Source organism: Scyliorhinus canicula, chromosome 13, assembly GCF_902713615.1.
Source record: "Scyliorhinus canicula chromosome 13, sScyCan1.1, whole genome shotgun sequence".
Classification (NCBI taxonomy): Eukaryota; Metazoa; Chordata; class Chondrichthyes; order Carcharhiniformes; family Scyliorhinidae; genus Scyliorhinus; species Scyliorhinus canicula.
Genome location: NC_052158.1, coordinates 119201641 through 119225383, shown reverse-complemented (window position 1 = coordinate 119225383; position 23743 = coordinate 119201641). Strand labels below are relative to the sequence as shown.

Here is a 23743-nt window from a genome sequence, read left to right as displayed (position 1 = left end):
ATAAATTTTTATAATTTGTACTACATCCAACTGAGCAGCGTTCCCGTCGGTATTCTCATCATTGTCTTCTCACATAGAGTTACTTAAATTCTAAATCCAAAAAAAAGTGAAGACTTTTTAAGTCAAGTGGAGCTGGTTTTGAATATGCAAAATCACATATTGCCTCGGCACGGTTAGGGAGCCTAATGGGTGTTTCCGTACCTGGAGAAATCAAGTACACCTTGAGGGATCGGTTGAGGGATTCTACCGGAGGTGGTACTCTTTTATTGCCCATTTTAAGGAAATAATCACCATCAGTTACTAGGGGAAGAGGGGGGGGAGGGGAAGTGTCGGTTGTGTAGGTTTGTGAACTTTTTAGTATTTTTTTCCTGTTTGTTGCAATATTTGATAAAACTGAAAACCGTCAATAACTTTTTTTTTCAAGTATATGCAAAAGTCAGGGATGAGAACAAGTAATTTAACAACAACTTGCATCTTCAAGCACCTTTTAACAGGAAAAACGTCTGAAGACATTTCACAGGAGCAGCATAAAGCATAATAAAGTCATATTAGATAAATGACTTAAGGTAGAGTCAAACAGCTAGGTTTTGAGTAGTATTTTGAAGGAAGGAAAGAGTAGAGAGGCAGAGAGGTTTTAAGAAGGAATTTCGGAGTTTAGGGCCTAGGTAGTTGAAGGCGTGGCCACCAATGATGGATAAGATGTGCCGAAAAGGGGAACATAGTGATGGTAGAGCTGAAGAAGTTGCAGAGCAAAGGAGGAGTGAGGTGATTGAGGGATTTGAAAATAAGGATTATAATGTTAAGACTTTGTTCATCTGGGATTTTCCTGCAGCATATTTTACGGCAGCAGAGGCAGTTTGTCATTGGCCGCTAGTGGGATCTTCTTATCCCGTCCATATTGGGCAGCTCGCCCATCCTACCATTCATCCCGTCAATATTCACCATTCTATGATAATTAACTCAATTTTCTTTTTCTCAATGCTTTGCAGATTATCGTCAATCAGCCACTTAGAATGCTTTAAACCCAGCCTTGTTCACTGCTCTTAACGAAGGGCATGGTCTTTCTGACTGGGGACAATGTCCCTTTACGCACGAGATTAGCGCTAGGAGCGTAGAGAAACACTATGCCGTCTAACGCCCATCTGGATAGATCGAAGGTTTTTTAAATGGCGTCCCAATCTCTTGTGCCCCGGACATGCCCCCCCGAACCTCCCCCATTTCCCCCAAGCCCCAACTCACTATAGAAGAGTCCCTGGATCACCCCACTCCGCCCCCAGACACATGCAGGGCACACGCCGGCCCGACCACCGCTGCTCAAAGAAATGCCAGCTTGGCACACTTTCCATCTGGCGGTGTCACCTGGGCACTTTGGCAGTGCCAGGCTGGCACCCAGGTGGCACTAACAGTGCACCACCCTGCCCAGAGAGCATGTACCTGAGGGCCTCCAATCCCCCAGAGACCCCTATGAGTGCCATTCTATCTAGTTCCCGATTGTGGAGACCAGCACTGAACGGCGCTTACCTGAAGTCTCCACGGTGAGGCAGTTAGATCCCACACCTTGGTTAGATTTCGGAAAAGCATATTAGAGTGAGGCGAGCTATCTCACTCCAATATGCAGATTTTCCAGAGAGTGATCCCGCCCACAATGGGTGGAATTCACATTGCGACGTCTTATGAGATCGCGTTCAATCTCGCGAGGTGTGGTGAGCTGGGTAGATCCCGGAAGTGGGATATCCCGGCATCTGCCTGTCGCGTTGCGCCGTGCCGCACTGCCTTAGGGCGTAATGCGACCGGTAGATCCCACCCCAACTCCTAATTTCCAAAGCTCTTGATCATATGCTGTTCCACAGTGGCCAGGCTATTGGCACAGAGTCCCTTCTAATGACCATACTGAAGGAAGTCAGAACTAAAATCAATTATTTTTTTCAGTATAAGATCCAAAAGCTCTAATTTTTGATCTGAAAATCACCATTGAAAGCGCATCTGCCCGAGGTAATGATGTATGTTAATATTCAACTTTTGCCAATATTATATATGTAGAGTTTATCTAAGGATGGCAATCTGTATAAGTATACTGCTGACCAAACACTTGAAATAATCAGATTCCAGGTATGTATAATTGTTGAGGACATGCAGGAGTAAAGGTTTTTTGATTTGCTATAGCTTAACGATGTTTGAAAATGGCAATTTGGACAACTTGTTTTGAACAGAAATATTCTTCCGAGCAATAGCTGTGGCTCTATGTGATATTGTTGCCTTGATGTCTTTTTGTTAAATCTGTAAAAGAGCAGAACAGCGGCAGATGGAATTTAATGCAGCCAAGTGCAAGGTTATGCACATTGCAAGGGAAAATGAGTGTCACATGTAGACTGTGGATGGTTTAAAACTAATTGAAAGAGATCCATGGGCAATAGACGCAGTTTAGTATGCCAAGTCCTTGCAGAGCAACAAGAAAAACATGAAGTGAATGGTGAACTGCATTGGCAAATCAGTAATATATTTGTTCTATCCCCAAATCTCTTCAGTACTTGGATCAGAATACATTTTGTTCACTTTTGGACATTAGGGTACCAGGGAATCATTCACACCCAGCAGGTGGTGCGGAGAAGAATCACAAGGCTGATGCCTAATATAAAATTGTGAAGTTGAGAAATTAGACTTTTAGTTGGCAAACAGAATAATTGGAGCAAATATAAAAAATATTGCGTGATTTTTTTTTCCTGTGGGATGTGGGGCCTTATTGTCCACCCTCATTGTCCTTGAAAAGGTGATCGTGAGCTGCTTTCTTGAACTGCTGCATTCCAGGTGGTTTAGGTACGCCCACAGTTGTGAGGGAGGGGGCTCTAGGATTTTTACCGGCACAGTGGCACAGTGGTTAGCACTGCTTTCTCACAGAGCCAGAGACCTGGGTTCAATTTAGAGTACCCAATTATTTTTTTCCAATTAAGGGACAATTTAGTATGGCCAATCCACCTAACCACATATTTGGGTTGTGGGGGTGAAACCCACGCAGACATCGGGAGAATGTGCAAACTGCACACGGACAGCGACCCAGGGCCGGGTTTCAAACCCGGGTCCTCAGCACTGCAGTCCCAGTGCTATCCACTGAGCCACATGCTGCCCTCTGGGTTGAATTATGGCCTTGGGTGACTGTCTGTGTGGAGTTTGCATTTGCTTCTCGTTCTGCATGGGTTTCCTCTGGGTGCTTCAGTTTCCTCCACAGTCCACAATTGTGCAGGTTAGATGGCTTCACCCTGCTAAATTGTCCCTTTGTGTCCCAAAGGTTAGGGGGTGTTACAGGGACAGGGAAGGGGATTGGGTCCAGGTAGGGTGCTCTTTCAGAGGGTCAGTGCAGACTTGACGGGCCAAATGGCCTGCTTTTGCATTGTAAGAATCTATGATTTTGACCCAGTGGCAGTGAAGGAATGATAATGTATTCCCAAGTCTGGATGGTGAGCCGCTTGTCGGCGATGGATCTCCCATTTGTCTCTTATCTTTGTCTATCCAGATGGTACTGGTCATGGGTTTGGAAGATGCTGTTAAAGAAGCCTTGGCGAGTTCCTGGAGTGCATATTGTAGATGGTGCACATTGCTGCCACAGTACATTGGTGGTGGAGGGAGTGAATTTTTGCAGATGGGTGCTTTAAAAGTGGGCTGCTTGGTTGGTGTCAAGCTTCGAGTGTTGTTGGAGTTGCACTCATCCAGGCAAGTGGAAACTATTCCATCACACTCCGTGCCTTGTATTTGGTGGACAGTATTTATGGAGCCAGGAGGTGAGTTACTTGCCACAGGGTTCCTGACCTCTGACCTGCTCTTGTAGCCACAGTAGTTATATAGCTAGTCCAATTTGGTTTCTGGTCAATGGTAACCCCCCTGGGATGTTGTTAATGGGGGATTCAGTGCTGGTAATGCCACTGGATGTCAAGTGACTTCCCTCTCCTCACATCTCCAAAACCTCGCATCCATCTTCCCTGGCTCAAACTTACGGTTCCCCCTAATCGGCATCTCCCCTGACCCAGCCTCCAGCTTAAAGTGATGCCTCAACTGCCTCCAAATCTTCAGCGTTGCCACCACCATTGGACTCCCAGAGTATTTACTCGGGGCGATCGGGCGCGGCACTGTTACCAACACCTTCAATCCCGACACCCTGTGCAGACCCTCCTCCATTCTAACCCACTGGGTCTCTTCTCCCCCCCCCCCTCCCACCCCCACCCCTTTGGGAGGCCCAGCCCCCCCCCCCCCCCCTGTCTGCCACCCTCTCTGCAGGACTACCTTTAAACAGGTCAATTAAGGTGGCCTCTCTCAATTTGTATTTCGCTTATGTTTTTGTGATCAACCAGCTTTCATTCTCTGCTACTCTATGCTCACTGATCTACTGAGTATCAATACTGAGTGAACTATCACAGAGAATGAATAATATCACTGAGTATGAACCAAAGAGGAAAATTGAGAGCAATCCAAGTAATTATACAATTGCCATTCTTCAAAATTGAAAATGTATCAACCTGCATCAGGAGGTTAATATCTTGCATCACTGCCATGATGTAATTCTATCTCTTTCAGAAATGTCTCGCATTTCATAAAGAATCCACAAAACATGTGCATTTGATCAAGGACAAAGATAACTTGAACACATAACAGCTGGAGTCTATGCTGAGCAATTCTGATTGGCTGGAAACATGGCACACTTATGAAACCTATTTTATTGTCTTTCAAACCCACTATTGCGTTTGCAGAACATCAATATCTTCCACCAGTGTCCTCAAACGCCTTTCTTTACCTTTTCTTTAGTGTCCATTCTTCTTCCTTTATGAAAGACCGGAGATTTCTGGGAATTTCAGCTTCGTTGCTAAACATTTGAGCTTTGCAAGGGATACTGAAACAGGTGGTGTCCTTGCCAAAATGCAATTGCAAATGGCACTATATTAAAACAGGTGTTAAATGCAGGGCACTGTGTTCAGAAGCATGATTCACAGAAAGAAGCCAGTACTAAACATTGCAAAATAGATTTTTCAAGTTACAACATATATAAGTAACATTAAGGATAGTACTTCAGACCTATAGTTTTGCCCTTCTAAATTGCTGCTTTTTTCTTGCTTAATTTTCAGTTTATGATCTTTATTTTGGCCAGAAAAAGTACTCTTAATTTAGCATCTGGTTATTCCATGAATTTGGCATCAAAATATAAAGGATAGTAGGACTAATGTACTTTTGAGCGTCCATATTATGGTCTTTCGTGGTCCAGTTGTTCTTTCCGATTGCTCTGGATGCTCTCAGAGAATGGGAAATCATTGATTTTACAACAAGTGACCAACTGCCTTTATCCATGGTCCCGTCATGTAATTTCTCCATTAACCTTTTTACTGCTTGATCAATGGACTCAGAAGTAATTACAAGGCACAGGGAGTGGGAGGTCCATTTTGTTGCAGATAATGGCCCAGATTAAATGAACGGTGCTAGCCATTCACTATATTTACAGCCCATGGACTTTCCATGGTTTAACAGGTTGGACCTATACCCATTGGAGTTTAAAAGAATGAGAGAGGGTCTTATTGAAACATACGAAATCCTGAGGGCTGATACCAGGAGAAAGTTTCCACTTGTGGGGGGGGACGGTCCCAGTTATAGGCACAGAAGCAGTTTCTGGAGGAACAGAACAACTCACACTGCAGCTTTATGGTTACCATATTTAACTGAGCATGTGCAGTTGCCCAAAGCTGCTGTCCGATTTACACTTTTAAGAACAATGAGTTACACCATTCCTTTACGGGAGAATCTGAGCCATTGTGAATTATCAGTGCTTCCTGTGCCCATCAATGGAGTTAGGAAACCATCATGTACCTTATAGAACTGAGCTGGTTCAGATGGTTCCCAAAGATTCTGCTGTTTATTGTCTTTTTTGAAGCGCAAGGTACGTCGCCTTCTGACTTCAGCACAAAAGCCCAAAGGAGCCCAGTGTGATAAAATCTGATTTGAAGCAAGATCATTGTTGACTGGGCAAGTGACAAAAATACCAGCAGAGGAAAACTAGTTTAAAAACAGATTTTTCCAACCGGATCACAAGATAAAAAGGAAAAAAGTGCTAAGAGAGCCTCGGCCTTATGGTTCTTCATTAATTCCACCAATACAAAAATCGGTACACAAGGATAAGCTTGTTTGCATATCAGCATATTCACACAAAATCAAATCTATATTAATGATATGCAATTATAAATTTCACCACTGTGGCAGACAAATGAATTCAATCATGCACACAAGCTCTGTAAATAGAGGTGCCAGAACAACATCCAAAGGTTACCCAGTTATATGCTGCCAAGAATTTTCTCCAATGACAGATGCAAAACTGAAACGTGTTTCTTTTCTAGCATCATTTCACTTCCTTGGGAGTTTTGGCATCGACTAACATGAGAAAAAATGCTGCCAGGAATGCCTGAAAGAAACACAGCCTATATCAGCCCTTAGGAATAGGTTCTCAGTACACTCAGAGGTTTCTGATACATAACAGATTGTTGCTGAGGGTTAGTGTGACAGGTTTATGAAACTAAAGGGAGACATCAACGTATATCACTAAAGCCAATAGTATAGTCCTTTTGCACTATTTTTAAAAATGGCTAAACATTCTAGGCAATCCATAATAAGGGTTGCAATTCTCAGATGAATACAAAGAACAGTTTAATGATCGGCTGAACTAAATGTAGAATCTGTCTGAGTGGAGTGAAGATACAGCAAGGGCAGCAAACAGTAGTGGTAGAGTGGGCCATGGTACTAATCAGGAGATAGCATGTAGCATGAGTAATACTTGTAATCATGGGTGACTTCACTCCTATATATAGGATGTGTGAACCTAATGAGCACTAAGACTGTGGAGGATGAGTTTCTGAAGTCTGTTCGGGATGCTTTTCTAGAGTAGTATATTAATGATAATACTAATCTTTATTGTCACAAGTAGGCTTACATTAACACTGCAATGAAGGAACAGGCCATTTTAGATCCAGTATTATGTAATGAAATAGGGTTAATTAATAATCTTGTTGTAAAAGGACCTTTAGGCATAAATGATAATAACATGATAGAATTTTACGCAATGTTTAAAAGGGATGTAGTTCAATCTGTAATAAGGGTGTTAAATTTGATCAAAGGAAATTATGAAAGCATATGGGGAAATTGGCTGAGGCGGATTGGAAAAATATATTAAAAAGTATGGTGGGACACAGGCAACGGATAGTCTTTAAAGAATTTTTACATAGTTTACAGCAATCATACATTCTTTCAAGCACAAAAAACAAAAAGGAAAAGTCAGTCAACTGTGGCTAACAAAGAAAGCTAAGGATTGTACAGGTTAAAAGAAAAAGCCGATATAGTAGTAAACCTGAAGATTGTGAGCATTTTAGTAAAGGAGGACCAAGCAACTGGAAAAGAAAAGGGAATAAAATATGGAAGTGAACTAGCAAAAATAATAAAAGCGATACGTACATAAAAAGGAAGATTTGACTAAGATAAATGTGCATCCATAATAGGTAGTCATGAGAATTTATAAAGGGAAACAGAGAAATGGCAGAGAAGCTAAAGGATTACTTTGTGTCTGTCATCATGTCTATAGGCAGCACGGTACACATGGTTAGCACTGCTGCTTCACAGCGCCAGTGTCCCAGGTTCGATTCCTGGCTTGTGTCACTGTCTGTGCGGAGTCTCCACGTTTTCCCCGTGTTTGCGTGGGTTTCCTCCGGGTGCTCCAGTTTCCTCCCACAAAGAAAGACGTGCTGTTAGGTGAATTGGACATTCTGAATTCTCCCTCTATGTATCCGAACAGACGCCGAAATGTGACGACTAGGGTCTTTTCACAGTAACTTCATTGCAGTGTTAATGTAAGCCTACTTGTGATAATAAAGATTATCACCTGCACATACAAATTAGATATCCAAGGGACTAGGGTGAATGAAGAATTGAAGCAAATTAGTATTAGTACAGAGGTTGTATTGGAGAAATTAACAGGACTGAAGATTGAAGTCCCCGGGAACTGATATTTTACATAGCAGAGTGTTGAAAGAAGTTGCTATTGTTATGGGTGAGGGTTTAGAGAACCCCAAAGTGTATCATGGAGTTCACCTGACCCACAACTTTTAATAGATTGTGGTATGGGAGCACATGGCCCACTCTACAGGTGTGGTACAACAGAAATGGAAAAGTATTTTTTTTTTAAAACAATGTTTATTCTATGAACTCAAGTTAACCTTTTTAAAACAAACAGTGAACATCTTAGCAACCATTAATTCAAAAACAACCCCCAAAGAATACAACACTAAGTAATCTGTAAGCTGTCCTTTTAACATCCAGAAGACTTGAGAAACACCTTTTAACAGAAGCACATTAGGTTTACATTCACTACTGAGAACATTTATAATTCTGAATTCACCAAATGATCAAGAGATTGTCTTTTGATGGTAGAGAGATCAACCTTCTCTGTCTGGCTTCAGCTCCAACACTGAAAACGAAACTAAAACACACCCTGCAGCAAAAAGCCTAAAATGAAAGCAAAAAGCTGACAGACAGTCCAGCTCCACCTTACAGTGCCCCATTAGTTACAGTCTGTTAATGTGAGAATGACCTATTTATTCCTACTGTTATTTTCTGCCTATATTAATGATTTGGAAGTGGGAACCAAATGTAATATTTCGAAGTTTGAGGATGACTCAATGTTAGGTGGAAATGTGTATTGTGAAGTAGTGTATTGTAAAGTTGTTCCATACGTGAAAAAACATAGGACATACATAAATACACAATGTAAATACATAGACACAGGAAACGGGTGAAACATTCAGAGTGTCATTCAAGAGTCCCCGCTGTTACCAGACTCCTGAATGACTCTTTTACGGACAGAACTGATCTCTTCACACATCTTCTCTACTGACTAGTTCTAGACTCCGTATGTTTCACCCGATGCCAGTGTCTATGTATTTATATTGTGTATGTCCTATGTTTGTTTCATGTATGGGGCAACCTGCCTGGACTGTATGCAGAACAATACTTTTCGCTGTACCATAGTACACGTGACAATAAATCAAAATCAATTCATCAACGTGCAAAGCAGCTTTAAGAAGATTTGGACAGACTTAGTGAGTGGGCAAGAACATGGCAGATAGAATCTAATGCAGAAAATAGAGAGGTGATGCTCTGGTAGCAAGGATGTGCAGTGTATTTCTTAAATGATGAGAGATAAGGAAGTGCAGATGTACAAAGGGACCTGTGTGTTCCCGTCAATAACTCACTGAAAGCTAACATGTAGGTGCAGCAGGCAATTAAGGAGGCGAATGGAATGTTGGCCTTTTGTGTACAGGAGCAGCAAAGTCTTGCTTCAATTGTATAGAAGCTTCGTTAGACAACACCTGGAGAACTGTGTACAGTTGTGGCCATAGTTGGGGTGCAATGAAATTACACCACACTTGTTCCTGGGGTGGGGGGGACTGTCCTAAGAAGAGACATTGGGGAATCTGGGCCTGTATTGTCCAGAGTTTTGAAGAGCATGACGGGACCTCATTGCAACTGACAAATACTTAAAAGGCTAGACAGGATTGGTGCAGGTAGAATGTTTCCTCTGGCTGGGGAGTCTAGAAACAGGGGACATAATTTCAAAATAAGGGGGAAGCCACTTATAATCATCTTTATTAGTGTCACAAGGAGGTTTACATTAACATTGCAATGAAGTTACTGTGAAAATCTCCTAGTCGACACACTCCAGTGCCAGTTTGGGTACACTGAGGGAGAATTCAGAATGTCCAATTCACCTAACAAGCACGCCTTTCGGAACTTGTGGAAGGAAACCGGAGCACCCGGAAGAAACCCACGCAGACACGGGGAGAACGTGCAGACTCCGCACAGACCGTGACCTAAGCTGGGAACTGAACCCGGGTCCCTGGCGCTCTGAAGCAACAGTGCTAACTACTGTGTTGCCCACTTAGAGATGAGAATTTCTCTTACTCAGAGGGTTGTGAATCTTTGGAATTCTCTACCCCCGAGGGCTGTGGAAGCTCAATCATTATATTTAAAATAGAAATTGACAGTTTTCCAAATACCAATGACGTAAAGCAACATGCGGATAGTGTGGGGGGGGGACATTGAAGTGGATGAGCAGCGACGATGATATTGAATGGTGGAGCAGGATCAATGGGCTGAATGGCCTACTCCTGTTCCTATGTCTACTGGGCATTACTTATGGTTTGTTATATTTAACAGATAGTGTTAAGAATTCAGCTTTGCGATACCATTGTATTTTATGCCATGGCACGATTTGTCCTGCATTGCAGAATGAATCCCGTACATGATAAAGGTGATGGGGCAGCATGGATAAAAGTTACAACCTAACAGAATACAGCATTATAGGACTTGAAATATAACAATACAAGTTCTCTTATAGTTGCAGAGTGAATATTATAAGCATTTTACACATTTGAGGTAAATCAACTCTTTTCACTCTGTGAACAAGATAAAAGATCTGATGGCATTTATATTTTATTGTCATTTAGTCACCAAAATGAAGGCATGTTTTAAAGTGGGCATGTTTTAAAGTGAAGTATTGCGTTCAAGAAGACAGTGATAGTTAACCACAAATGCATAAAATTTCACAAATGTGCATTAATATCTATTAAGTACACCAATAATCTGCAAGACCGCATGGAATACACACTTACCCGAATGAAACAGAATGTATTAACTCATCAATAGTTGTATATCTGGTACTTCACAAGTACCTCATGTAAAATACTGTTCGCCCAAACATCACAGAGTGTTAGAAATAGTGGTTTGTAATTCTCAGGAAATTTATAATGCAGCAACCCTTTTATCTGTTGAGCTCAAGCATGCAAAACAGTCGACTGTGATTAGCCTGATTTCCCTGGAGCATCTGCTTGTGTTGCCATGGAGACTGAACATCTATTGCTTAGTATTAATCTTTGTGTAGACTCCCATTTCCATAGCAGCAGCAGACATCAACTCTTAAGTTGCCACGATCACCTGAACTCGAATGTGGCAGACTGGAATCATTTCTCCCCATCTCCAAAAGGGACAGCCCTACGGAAGCCCTCACCCTGGCAACCACTTTAGTTGCCGTGGCAATGACCTTTTAATAAAACCAACTCCACAAGTTAAACCCTGCCATTAATTTATCGATGCTTTGGAACTTGTACAGTTCTCTGCCAAGAATGAATAAAAGGAAGGAAATGAATGAAGAAAATTATAAGATGTAAATTAACGCCACATGCTGCATGCGTACAGGCAAAAATCCCGATGGAAAGCAAATGTGAGCTTTGGCCACAGATGAATTGCAAACCATAAATGCACATGCTGCTTGCCTCTTATGGAGCTTGTTTTGTAAATCTCAACTGGTGCAAATTTCTCCCCAGGACTTGAGCTGGCCTAGATTGCAATCATTTCTCATTATTGTACGTGAATACAACAGAGTCACACAACAAATTATAGTGGCTGCAATCTGTTCAACCAGCACTCATTTATTGAACTTTTTCAGCCAATAGATACTAGAGTGTGTGTTGCAGAAAGCAGAGATAACATGATGAATTACACCATTCTGATTCCATTTACTTTTAGTTCAAACATGTAGAATATAGGAAAATGGGGAGCATGTACATAATGTACACTGACACGTTCTGCTGCATCCAAACTGTTTCAACATATTTGCTTTCAACAAAAGAAGTAGAAGAAAGTGCACCCACCGTATATTGCACAGCCAAAGTTAAACCTGTATCACCACTGATGGAATTGGTTTCAAATGTGTTTCACACTTAGAAATCAATAGCAAATACAATAATTTTATGTAGTTTGTCCAAAGTTTTAGAATGATTGTTCAAATCATTTTGGAAATTAGCAACTTTGGGATGGTTCCATAGCTCTGTACAGCTCCATATTAATTATACAATATTCGAAATTCACCGATATGGATGTGACGGCAGTTATACAGAGGAAAACTGAATATGTTTCTATGTGACAAGACTTTCACAGCGCAGGTGACTGATACAAGGACCAGCATTTTGTCGGGCCATTGGTTTGAGAACTGTCAGGGAACATCCGTCTGTTCTATGGGTGACACCTGATGGAATCAAATATCTTCAGGCACTAGTGGTCACCAGCACCCCATCTTCGCAATGAGCTCCTTGCCGAGAGCTGCCGCGAATCAGAGGCCAGCAGCCCATCATTGCCACCAGTGAGAGCAGTGGGTGCTGGTGGCACTGCACCGACCAGGGAGCATCAGGATCATCATGGTGAGCGAGGGCAGGCGGGGGTTCCGTGAGAGGTGGAAGGTGTATTGGAGACAGACGCAAGGAAAAGGAGGTTGTTATGGGCCTGGGTTTAAAAACTCCAAAGTGTATGATGGAGTTCATCTGACCCATGACGGTTTGTTGAATTTGGCTAGGAGGAGCACAAGAGCCTTCACTTGAGGTGTGATTCAACAATCTGTCCAGTCACTTAAATCAAAATAAGCTTTATTCTGAGAATTTAGTTAACATTTATATATATATAAACAAACTACAAGGATTTTCATCAATTACAAACATAAAGAGCCCACACAGCTGCAGTAATCTATATATAACCCTTAATGAATTTCCCTCTTAACTGTTCCAATTCAAAAATAAAATCCCATAAACTAAAAACATCTTTTTTTAAGTGCATGGCCCAGCACTCAGCATTCTCACTTGAATAAGACTGGCTTTTCCTGAGATTCTGACCCCATCTCACCAGCAGGTTTAAACCCTTCCAGAAAGCAAACTACATATTTTAAGTTACCAAAACAGCAGGTAGCTATAATCAATGGGTTTTTCTTGGAACAACTCTTTAAAATGAGAGGAGAGAGAGACAGGCCAAACACTTCAGTCCTCTGTCTGAGTCCACAGCAGCCAAATGTGAAAGCAAAACCAAAAACAGCTCACAGAGCCACAGCCCAGCTTCATCCACACAATGACATCACTGAAGTCATGTGATAAGGCAAAAAGACCTTTCTTAAAGGGACACTCCCATGACAAGGTGCCACACCTTGCCGATGCCAGTTCCCTCCATTGGGCACAGGGTGTCTGACTACAGGGTACCCACTCCAAGTGGCCTCTGGCAAGCCCAACATGTTTTGCTGGGTAGCCTTCCAAGGGTGGAAAAAATACACCCCTGATCCAATTAGTAACTTTAAGAAGTACATTTTCCCAACACGTCACTAAATCCCGAGGCATGGTCACATTCTGCTGCCTCTACAGCAGTGGTGGGCAACCTGCAGTCCAGGGACCACTTTAGAGTGCGGCCCACAAGACATTTTGTTGACTGTTACCCATATGCAGGGTTGCCACATTCTGCCGATTTCCAGCCACATCGGTTTTTTCCCTACCTGTATGATTGAAGAGATACACATTGTAAAGCAAGGGAAAGGGAAGTGAGGTGCATGATGATTGTACACAGCACTGACTGTGAGCGGTATGTGCTTCCTCTACATCCAAAGTATAAATATTTATTTTGTGTTTGCCCTTTGAAGTTGATGATAGTTCTCATAATATATGAATGATAATGCATTTTCTAAAACTCGTTATGAAATATTTGGCGTGTATTAAATATATTCAATCTCATTCATGGTGCCATGGTTAGTGAACATACCCGATTTCATTTTGGGGCCAATGAGATGAAAGAAAGCCACTCATGCGGCCCGCTCACTAGCTTAGGTTGTCCATCACTGTTCTGCAGTGAAGAACAGTGTTGTTGGAGCTGCACTCATCCAGGCTAGTGGAGGGTTTTCTATCACACTCCAGGCTTGTGCTTTGTGGATGGGCTTTGGGAGTCAGGAGATGAGTTATGTGCCACAGGATTCCTAGCCTTTAACCTAGGCTTGTAGCCATGGTATTTACGTGGCTAGTCCAGTTCAATTTCTGGTCAATGGTAACACCCCCACGATGCTGATGGGGGGATTCACTGATGGTGATAGATTGTCACGTGGCGATGGTTAGATTGTGGCGATTGTTAGATTATTTCATGTTGAAGATGGTCATTGTCTGGCACTTATGTGGCTTTAACGTTACTTCTCACTTGACAGCCCAAGCTTGAATATTGTCCAGGTCTTGCTGCATTTGGACATGGACTGCTTCATTATCTGAGAAGTCACCAATGGTGCTGAACATTGTGCACTCATCAACAAACATCCCCAGTTTAGATGTTAAGATGGAAGGAAGATCATTGCTGAAGATGGTTGGGTTCAGGACATTATCCTGAAGAATTCCTTCAGTGATGTCCTGGGACTGAAATAACAGACCTCCAACCACCACAATCTTTTTGTTAAGAACATACAACAATACAGCACTGTACTGGCCCTTTAGCCCATGATTTCGTAACGACCATTTATCCTAATCTAAGATCAAACTAACCTTCAATTTATCGCTATTCCTGTACCTGTTCAAGAGTCGCTTAAATTTCTCTAATGACTGACTACACCACCTCCGTTGGCAGTGCATTCCATGCACTCACCACTCTCTGTGTAAAGAACCTACCTCTGACATCTCCCTTATACCTTCCTCCAATCACTTTAAAATATAGAATTTACAGTGCAGAAGGAGGCCATTCGACCCCTCGAGTCTGCACCGGTTCTTGGAAAGAGCACCCTACCCAAGCCCACACCACCATATCCCCATAACCCAGCAACCCAACTCAACCAACACGAAGGGCAATTTTGGACACCAGGGGCAAATTAGCATGACCAATCCACCTAACCAGCACATCTTTGGACTGTGGGAGGAAACCGGAGCACCCGGAGGAAACCCACGCACACACGGGGAGAATGTGCAGACGCCGCATAGACAGTGACCCAGCCGGGAATCGAACCTAGGACCCTGGAGCTGTGAAGCAATTGTGCTAACCACTATACTACCGTGCTGTCCCCTCGTGACAGCCATTTCCACCCTGGAGAAAGGTCTCTGGCTATCTACTCTATCCATGCCTCTCATCACCTTGTACACCTAGGTTCAGTATGAATCCAACCAGTGGAGAGAATTCCCCCGCGATTCCCATTGACTCCAGTTTTGCTCGGGCTCCTTGATGCCAAACTCGGATAAATGCTGGCTTGATGTCAAGGGCAATTACTGTTACCTCACCTCTGGCATTCAGCACTTTTGTCCACGTTTGTTTATTGTTTATTGATCTGTCACATGTACCAAGTTAAAGTGAAAAGTATTATTCTGCGCACAGACTGGACACATCACTCCATGGATCACATGCACATTACCATCTAGAAGGCCAAGGGGAGCAGACACATGTGCACATTATCACCTGAAAGATCCGCTCCAAGTCACTGACCATCCCAACTTGGAAATATATTGTCATTCCTTCACTGTAGCTGGATCAAAATCCTGGAACTCTCTCCTTAACGGCACTGTGTGTGTACATACACTATCACCTTTTCAAGAACAATAAATGCTGACCTAGTCAGTGATGCACGGATTCCAAGAAATTATCTTTTTTTAAAGTCAGCATCATTTGCATAATGGAGGTAAACTTTCAGGTGAACAATGTCCATTGGAAAGTAGTGATTCAAATACTACTGCAGTATCTTAAAGGGTAGGCATCGTAATTAGTCAGATAGCAGTACTGCATTTGGAAGCTTGCCTACAAGTACTTCAGAGTGCCCTACATCTCTAACAGAGCACGACAATTCTGATGAAAGGTCTGAGGTCCACAATGAAATACTTCTAAATATTTTTCTGTTCTTGGCAGAAAATGTGAACTTTACTAAGCCATAGCTCTTAAATTCTTAAGCATTACGATCTCTCCCCATGCCTATTGGCACATGAAGCAGACAAAGCACAAGCTTCAGTCTATTTCCATGGCAATTCTTCCTGAAACAGGTTGTCAGCCTGTCAGCTGATGCTATAGATTGAGGGGGGCCATTCCACATTAGGCTTTGCCGACCAGGACACTCTCCCATTCCTACCCCCGTTTTAGGTATATTGGAAGGATTTACAGGTTGATAATCATTCTGTTTGGCCATGTTATGAATGCAATCTCCATGACCATCTGGTCCCGAAGTGGGTCTCAAACTTGGAGCATCCGGCCTAGAGGCAGGGACGTGACCCACTGTGCTACCAAACTCCACAAGAAGAGCAGAAGCATTCAAACTTGAGGCTCCATTTCTGCTGCCAGTGTTCTGAAACCTCTTCCTTGTGCACAGAAATTCGAACACAGGGGTTAATCTACGGGTCGCACACAAGGGTACGAGAAATGAGGCTTGCCAGTTGCACCTCCTGTACAATTTCCCTAAATATCTCTGCTCTCAGCAGCCAAGAGGGTCAACTATGTTAGACATCTGTCCTGGTAACAGTTACTTCCGTATGCACCCTGTTGTTATGCCATCTGAAGTGCATTAAAACAAAACTCGGTTACTAATGTTGTTTAGCAACATGCAAAAAGCAATGTATTTCATCCTGCTGCCTCCCCCATTGGCAGCAACACAGGAATTTCACACTGAGCCTCTATTACAGGGGCAGGGTGAGTGAGCTATGGAGCCGCAGATGGCACAGATTGCCTCCACCTGGCTCAGTCTGAGATCACATAGCAGAAATAAAATCACATAAGTTAACATTGCACATCCTTCCCCCAGGAGCAGGAATTGGTCCTTTTAATATCATACAGCAGTGGTTCTCAAATGATTTGATTGAAGGACACCTGGCAAAGTGGCTTAGTAATTACAGATCGTCCATCTAAATTATTATACTGTATAATATTTATTAAAGCCTGCAACTGACTCATTGATGGGCCACGTCACATGACCTAAAGAGTGTTTTAATATGCTCTAAGAAAACAAGTACTTAATTCGGTCATGCCACTAAGACGCGGCAGAGATCATAAACTGTTTAACCTGGTGTTGTAAGACAGTTTAAGTCCAACAGGTCTGTTTTGAATCACTATCTTTCGGAGCGCAGCTCCTTTATCAGGTGAATCATCATTCACCTGAAAAAGGAGCTGTGCTCCGAAAGCTAGTGATTCAAAACAGACCTGTTGGACTTTAACCTGATGTTGTAAGACTTCTTACTGTGCCCACCCAAGTCCAACACCGGAATCTCCACATCAGAGGCAGCAGGGTAGCATGGTGGTTAGCATAAATGCTTCACAGCTCCAGGGTCCCAGGTTCGATTCCCGGCTGGGTCACTGTCTGTGTGGAGTCTGCACGTCCTCCCCCTGTGTGCGTGGGTTTCCTCCGGGTGCTCCGGTTTCCTCCCACAGTCCACAAAGATGTGCGGGTTAGGTGGATTGGCCATGCTAAATTGCCCGTAGTGTCCTAATAAAAGTAAGGTTAAGGGGGGGGTTGTTGGGTTACGGGTATAAGGTCAATACGTGGGTTTGAGTAGGGTGATCATGGCTCGGCACAACATGGAGGGCCAAAGGGCCTGTTCTGTGCTGTACTGTTCTATGTTCTATGTAGAACTAAAAGATGGCTGCTGCAGGTCACAAGTGGCTGCAACGGACTCATTGATGGGCCACATCACATGACCTAAGCTTCTGGCATTTGGAAAGTTTGATATTACATTTTGAAACTGGTAACTCAGTATGCTGTCAGGACTCCAGCCTGCAAACATCAAAGTAGGACTCCAGGATTATCAACAGTCTGCATCAAGTCATACACTGCTTCTCTGGAAGATTCCTGCCAAGCAGACTTCATCACACTGCAACATCATCAACTTTAAAGGAATTCTGCAAAATCCTGCTTCAGCTAGCTGAACTGCAGCGCCTCCATGAAGAAACCCTCACTGGACTCAACTTTCTGGACTCTAGCAATCAGGCAAGCAGAAATTCACCCCTATGGTGTTTTTTTAGTTATTGATTGTTGTAAAAAAAAACCTTGTTCCTGCCTTCTTAATGTGGTGACTAGGGGCTTTTTCACAGTAACTCCATTGTAGTGTTAATGAAAGCCTACTTGTGACACATAAAGATTATGTGTGTGTGTGAAGTTATGGCCTTGAATGTGTGAATAAACTACACTTCCGATTTAACCCTAAAGAGTGTCTGCTGCGAGTCACTTTATAAATTGGCCTCACAAACAAAGGGTTTGGAAAAACACACCACAGCGGAGTTTAAAATTTTAAAATATCTCTGCTTACGAAATGGTGAAAAAATAAAGGAGCGCAGTTTTGCCTCCTTCCCCCGTCTGTAATATTTCTGCGTTGTTCTTGCACTCTTCCATGTGGACTGCTCGCCGCCTAGGTAAGACAGCCACTCGCAACTAGCATTATTTCACAGATCCCCTGTTCAGTCATTATAGATCACAGTTTCAGAACCACTGTGATACAGGATTCAGCACTGCAGAGGCCTCCACTGTCAACACTGAAAAACCCACCCCAGAAATGACACAACGTGGCTGCATTTAGCAGTTCTATTGACTAAAGTAACCCAACGACTGGGCACGGATCCCAAAAGTAATATATGGCAAGCCCTACTAAAAATAAGCCAAGTTTCTCCCTAAAACAAGCCTGGTTTAGGGAGAAAGCTGTGGCCCTTTCTCCTCAGCTTTTCAGTACAGCAACAGGGACACTGAAAAGCAACAGAAGTAGATTTTTAATAAGACTTAAATTATTCATCCAGTGATGCAGAGTTCCACCTCATGCTGGTCTAAAACACATTAAAAGATAAGATGTTGCTCTGCTTCTCCCAGTAGCGAGTCATTGAGTAATGTTGGGTCTCCTCCAGGGCATCATATGCTAAGTAAAGTGTTGAGTGAGCAGCATTGAATCTGATCATTCCGATATCCAACTCTACTGAAATGTGTAAAGCTCAGATTATTCAAACTAAGCCATAAAGCAAAACGGAAAATAATCCTAGATTCCTGAAAAATGTACTGTTTTGATGCTTTGAATTCCACAAAACTATCAGATGGCTCACAAAGGAGATACAAGCCAAACACCAGGGGTACTTAACCTGTCCTTCATGCCCAACTGCCTTCATTTCTACCAGAACCACCGACAACATCCACTCCCCATCCTCCCCGCCACTGTACAAAGCAAAAGTCATTATTTATTGACATTGCACAGACGCAGTTGCAATTTAAGATTGATGAATACAATATGACACAACAATTGAATTTGTTGTGATTTTTGAGAGCTCATTGTTATGCATGTGCAGTGAATCACATTAATATTCAATTCTTAGCTAGGTGAATGATACATGTCAGTTGAATCAATCAGATTTCAATGGATTTGGTTTTATTGTCCAAAATTGACACTCTTATTCATTCAGACAGCTCAAGAGATGGGGAGGAGGAAGATCACTGCATGAATTGGAACTGACAGGGCTTGTTTGAAAATTATTTTCAAGTTACAGTTGAATTACAGGCCATTGCATATATGCTTGTTTTTCAATGGTGTAAATTATGTAAAATGCTACAGGATAAAGGACATTCCAACTATTTTGAATCTTTGGAAGGAAATCTCGCTGCCAGTGTTGCACATGGCAGTTATTTTATAATGCTGCTCCACCCCAGATGGGACTTGATCCCACGGTCCTTGGCTCAGGAGGCCAGTGCCTTAACCATTAGGCCACTGGAGCTGTATTAAACTCAGTTCTGATCTTCGACTTTTCTGTTTTGAGAGATTTCAAAGTCAGCAAACTTTGATGACTGGGAATCGAAGGATGACCGGGAGTTGAACGCAGGTAAGCTGCGTGGATGGCAGCTATGCTCACCACACATCGCTCACAAGCATTCTGCACCTGGTATTCCCAGGTGGTCATCTATCCAAGTATTAGCAGGCCCAAGTCTGCTTAGCTTCCAAGATTAGGCTGTTTCAGACTCTGTGTTCCAATTGGCTTTTCCATGCTTTTCAAATCTAACTCATTGAATTGTCTTGTTGATGGTGGCCTGTAATTCTAGCAATATCTAATAAGAAGCAAGCCCTTACTAATGAGCCTGTTTATTAGTCTCTTAGCATCTATGACTAGCCAGCTGGAAAGGTTAAATCAAACTTCAGAGATGAGAATGTTTGCACAGTTTTAGGTAATCAAATTATCTCTGTTAAGGATTTCATTTAATAATAAAGACAGAATCGCACAGCTGTTTAAATTGTCATTGCAATTTACAGCATCCAGATCTGTGAGAAAGAGATCAAATTATATTAACAACAGATTAAAGTTGGAGGCTGGAAATTAATAGACAAAAACCTCAGGACCTCTGAGTGACAACACGACATGATAAATGAAAATGTAAAGAATTACTTGTATTACAAAAGGCCTGAGGGAGTGATATGCTTAATGCAAGACTAATAGATGAAAGGAAACTGCTGATGCAACATATGTCGAGATGGATTTTTGATTGATGATTAATGAGCAGACATTAATTAGCTTATAACTCATGGAAATCTGTGATGAATTGGTGGAAAAGGGGTGGTCACCGGTGCCCTTCTGAGACACTGGATCAGATTATCAGGAGCCTTTGGCACAATCAAACTCAACAATAATCAGCCATTATGCCTCTGTCATGTTTGAATGCTCACAAGCGAGTTTCATCACTGGGACCAAGACTGCTGCTGGAGCAGTATATCAATTAGTTGATGATTTGAGCAACGCTACCACAAGATTCAAACACACGGTACCAGCACACGTGAAGCACTTTAGCACACAGCACTTATTGAGAAAATTCCTACTTTAAAAAAAATAGTTTCTGGGACAACAGGGGTAACTTTGCTCTTGTATTGAGGGTTATTTATAACTTCTCATCCTGTTTCTGAATCCCCCCATGACACCCCACCTTCCCTGTCTCTGCAATCATGTTCAACCCTGCACTATCTCTGCAATCCTCCAAAACCAGCCTCTTGCACATTCCTGACTTTAATCACCCATTGCTGAGGGGGGGAGGGGGAGGGCAGCATGGTTTCAGCTACCTAGGCCCGAGGCTCCTTAATTTCCTCCTTAAGCCCTCTCTTCCTTAAAACACTCCTTTAAAAATTACCTATTTGACCAAGCTCTTGGTCACATGTCCCCAATATCTCCTAACGTGACTTGATGCGAGATTTTATTTAATATCGCTCCTGCAAAGCACTTTGGGATGTGTCACTACCTTTAAAGGCACCATGTAAATGTATCGTGCTGTGGTTGTCATTACAGTTCCCAGGATAACTCTATGGTGCTTCAGTGACCTGTACCCAGAATTCTTAATGAATCCACTAGAGTCCCGAATTACAAATTTCACAGTTAGCAAACGTGTCTTCACCCACATTAAGTCTGTTGTTGATATTGTGGAAGCTCTATTCCATAATTAGTAGCAGTTCATACCCGACTACCAATCATGACAAGCAGGGGCAGCAGTGTGGCGCAGTGGTTAGCACTGCTGCCTCACGGCGCCGACGTCCCAGGTTCGATCCCGGCTCTGGGTGACTGTCCGTGTGGAGTTTGCACATTCTCCCTGTGTTTCGCCCCCACCACCCAAAGATGTGCAGGGTAGGTGGATTGGCCTTGCTAGATTGCCCCTTAATTGAAAAAAACTGAATTGGGCAATCTAAAATTATTTTAAAAAAACATGACAAGTAGGTTAAAAAAAGGCCAATCAGACTTTCAACAAGTCTCCATATTAAAAGATGTTTTATGGCTATGTTGAGCCATACCCATTGAATGGGATAGTTTTCCGATGACACCACGTGAAATGTGCTCTGAAATTTCATAATTAGATTATGGACATGTTCATCCAAGAAAATGGACTTCACTTTTGCTTAGTGTTAGAAAAAAATCTGCAATTAACTGAAGTTGAATGGAGGCAAAATGATTTACAGTAACCAATGGCCATTAAGTGTTAAAAGCCACGGCATGGCTGTTTCTCACTCAGCCTCAATGTTTAGGTTGGCAGGCAGATGACAGCTCGAGGGAGGGTGGAGACACCTGGAAATGAAGAAAGGTTGATCTTGGGCAGGAGGTGGGGTGTTGGTGTGTCCATCAGAAACCCCTTCTGACTGGGTGTGCCCAAAGGCTTTCTGATCTGTGGATATTCCGACCCCTCCCCACCTATTCCCTAGTGGCCGCTCCAGGCCTTCCCTACTCTCAATACCCTGGAACCCCCGACATTTACCTCGGCCTTTACTTCTGGCAGCTCCATGCAGTGTCTCTTCCGACCACTGCAGCACTGTTGCAGGAGGGACTGCAGAGCTGTCATCCAACCTGACCGGCCAGAAGTTCTCCAAGGTAGGACTTCCTCCAGGTAAAGGGACGTGTGTCCCACCTTATGCCAATCAATGCTAGTCAGAGGGATTCCCTGAGTCAGTAGGGTTGTGTTCCAAATATTCAGGCCATAAATGTTAACTATTAACATTTAAAGCATCAATTTCAAATTGAAGTATCAGGAATTATCAATGGAGTGACAGAAAGTAAAATGGCCATTGAATGTGCTACTTCTGATTCAGCAACCTGCTTGCTGTGGTGAAAACAAATCAATGAGAGATCCATCAAATTTACCATTGATTAGCCAGTGCACACTGAAAACTAACTTATGTCATTCATTGCCATTGTTGCAGTTGCAAGAAATTCCAGGTTAATATTTTGATGCTGCTCTAGATATACGTATACATAAAGGTGTTGTTCCATACAGAATTAAATTATGGGAACTTAATATACTGGCTCTCAGTAAGGTCTTGGTCTTTGAGGTACATCATATGCATCAGCTTCCATTTGAAGATTACATTACAAGTGTTTTCATGCCTCCCATGCCAACATTCACACCATCAGTGACTGCAATATACCTGTATATTAATAAAGTATAACACATACATTGTCTAAGTTACTATTTGTTTTGTAGAAGAAATTAATTTAACAGGTCAACTAATAGGTGGGACATGGTTATTCTAGTTGTCAGGTAATTGCACATAATGGTATGGATCCAAAGGGCAGCACGGTAGCATTGTGGTTAGCACAATTGCTTCACAGCTCCAGGGTCCCAGGTTCAATTCCCGGCTTGGGTCACTGTCTGTGCGGAGTCTGCACGTTCTCCCCGTTGTGTGCGTGGGTTTCTTCCGGGTGCTCCGGTTTCCTCCCACAGTCCAAAGATGTGCAGGTTAGGTGGATTGGCCATGCTAAATTGCCCTTAGTGTACAAAATTGCCCTTGGTGTTGGGTGGGGTTACTGGGTTATGGGTATAGGGTGGAGGTGTGGGCTTGGGTAGGGTGCTCTTTCCAAGAGCCGGTACTCGATGGGCCGAATGGCCTCCTTCTGCACTGTAAAAGTTTATGAAATCTATGAAGTGCTTCCGGTGAATGAGTTGGGTCAGCAGGCCAATTTAGGGGGGTTGCCATTTAAGGTAGCCAGAGACAGGTTTCGATACCTGGGGATTCAGGTAGTGAGGGAATGGGCGATGCTTCATAAATGGAATCTAATAAAACTGGTGGAGGATGATAGGGAGGGTCTAAAGAGGTGGGACACGTTGCATTCGACTCTGGCAGGGAGGGTCCAAGTGGTGAAGATGAACATTCTACTGAGGTTCCTGTTCATATTCCAGACACTCCCAATCTTTGTACCGAAGGCCTTCTTTTGAAAACTAGATATGGTTATCTCAGATTTTGTGTGGAAGGGAAGGTGCCAAGGGTTAAGAGGACCCAGTTACACACACACACACACACACACACACACACACACACACAGGCAGAAGGGAGGGTTGGCGTTGCCGTTGCTGAACCTGCTGTACTACTGCTGGGTCGTGAATGTGGTGAAGTCGAGGTTGTGGTGGGAATGTGAAGGGAGAGAAAGGGTT

General features: G+C 42.9%; 1 protein-coding gene and 1 non-coding gene across 5 annotated transcripts in view; both read right to left on the bottom strand.

Moving 5' to 3' along the window:
• The window catches only part of clcn2c (chloride channel 2c), a 677449-nt gene that overhangs the window by 417389 nt on the left and 236317 nt on the right, over positions 1–23743 (bottom strand). The window contains exon 1 of one of the 4 annotated variants that reach the window (XM_038815643.1): positions 10686–10945. The exons of the other annotated variants lie outside the window; for them this stretch is intronic. The gene's annotated coding sequence lies outside the window, so the exon portion shown is untranslated. Of the gene's footprint in view, positions 1–10685; positions 10946–23743 lie in introns of those variants that run through there. 4 annotated transcript variants of the gene reach the window in all.
• Positions 19494–19566, bottom strand: trnar-ccu. Its single transcript has one exon. It is a non-coding gene; the product is annotated as a tRNA-Arg (tRNA).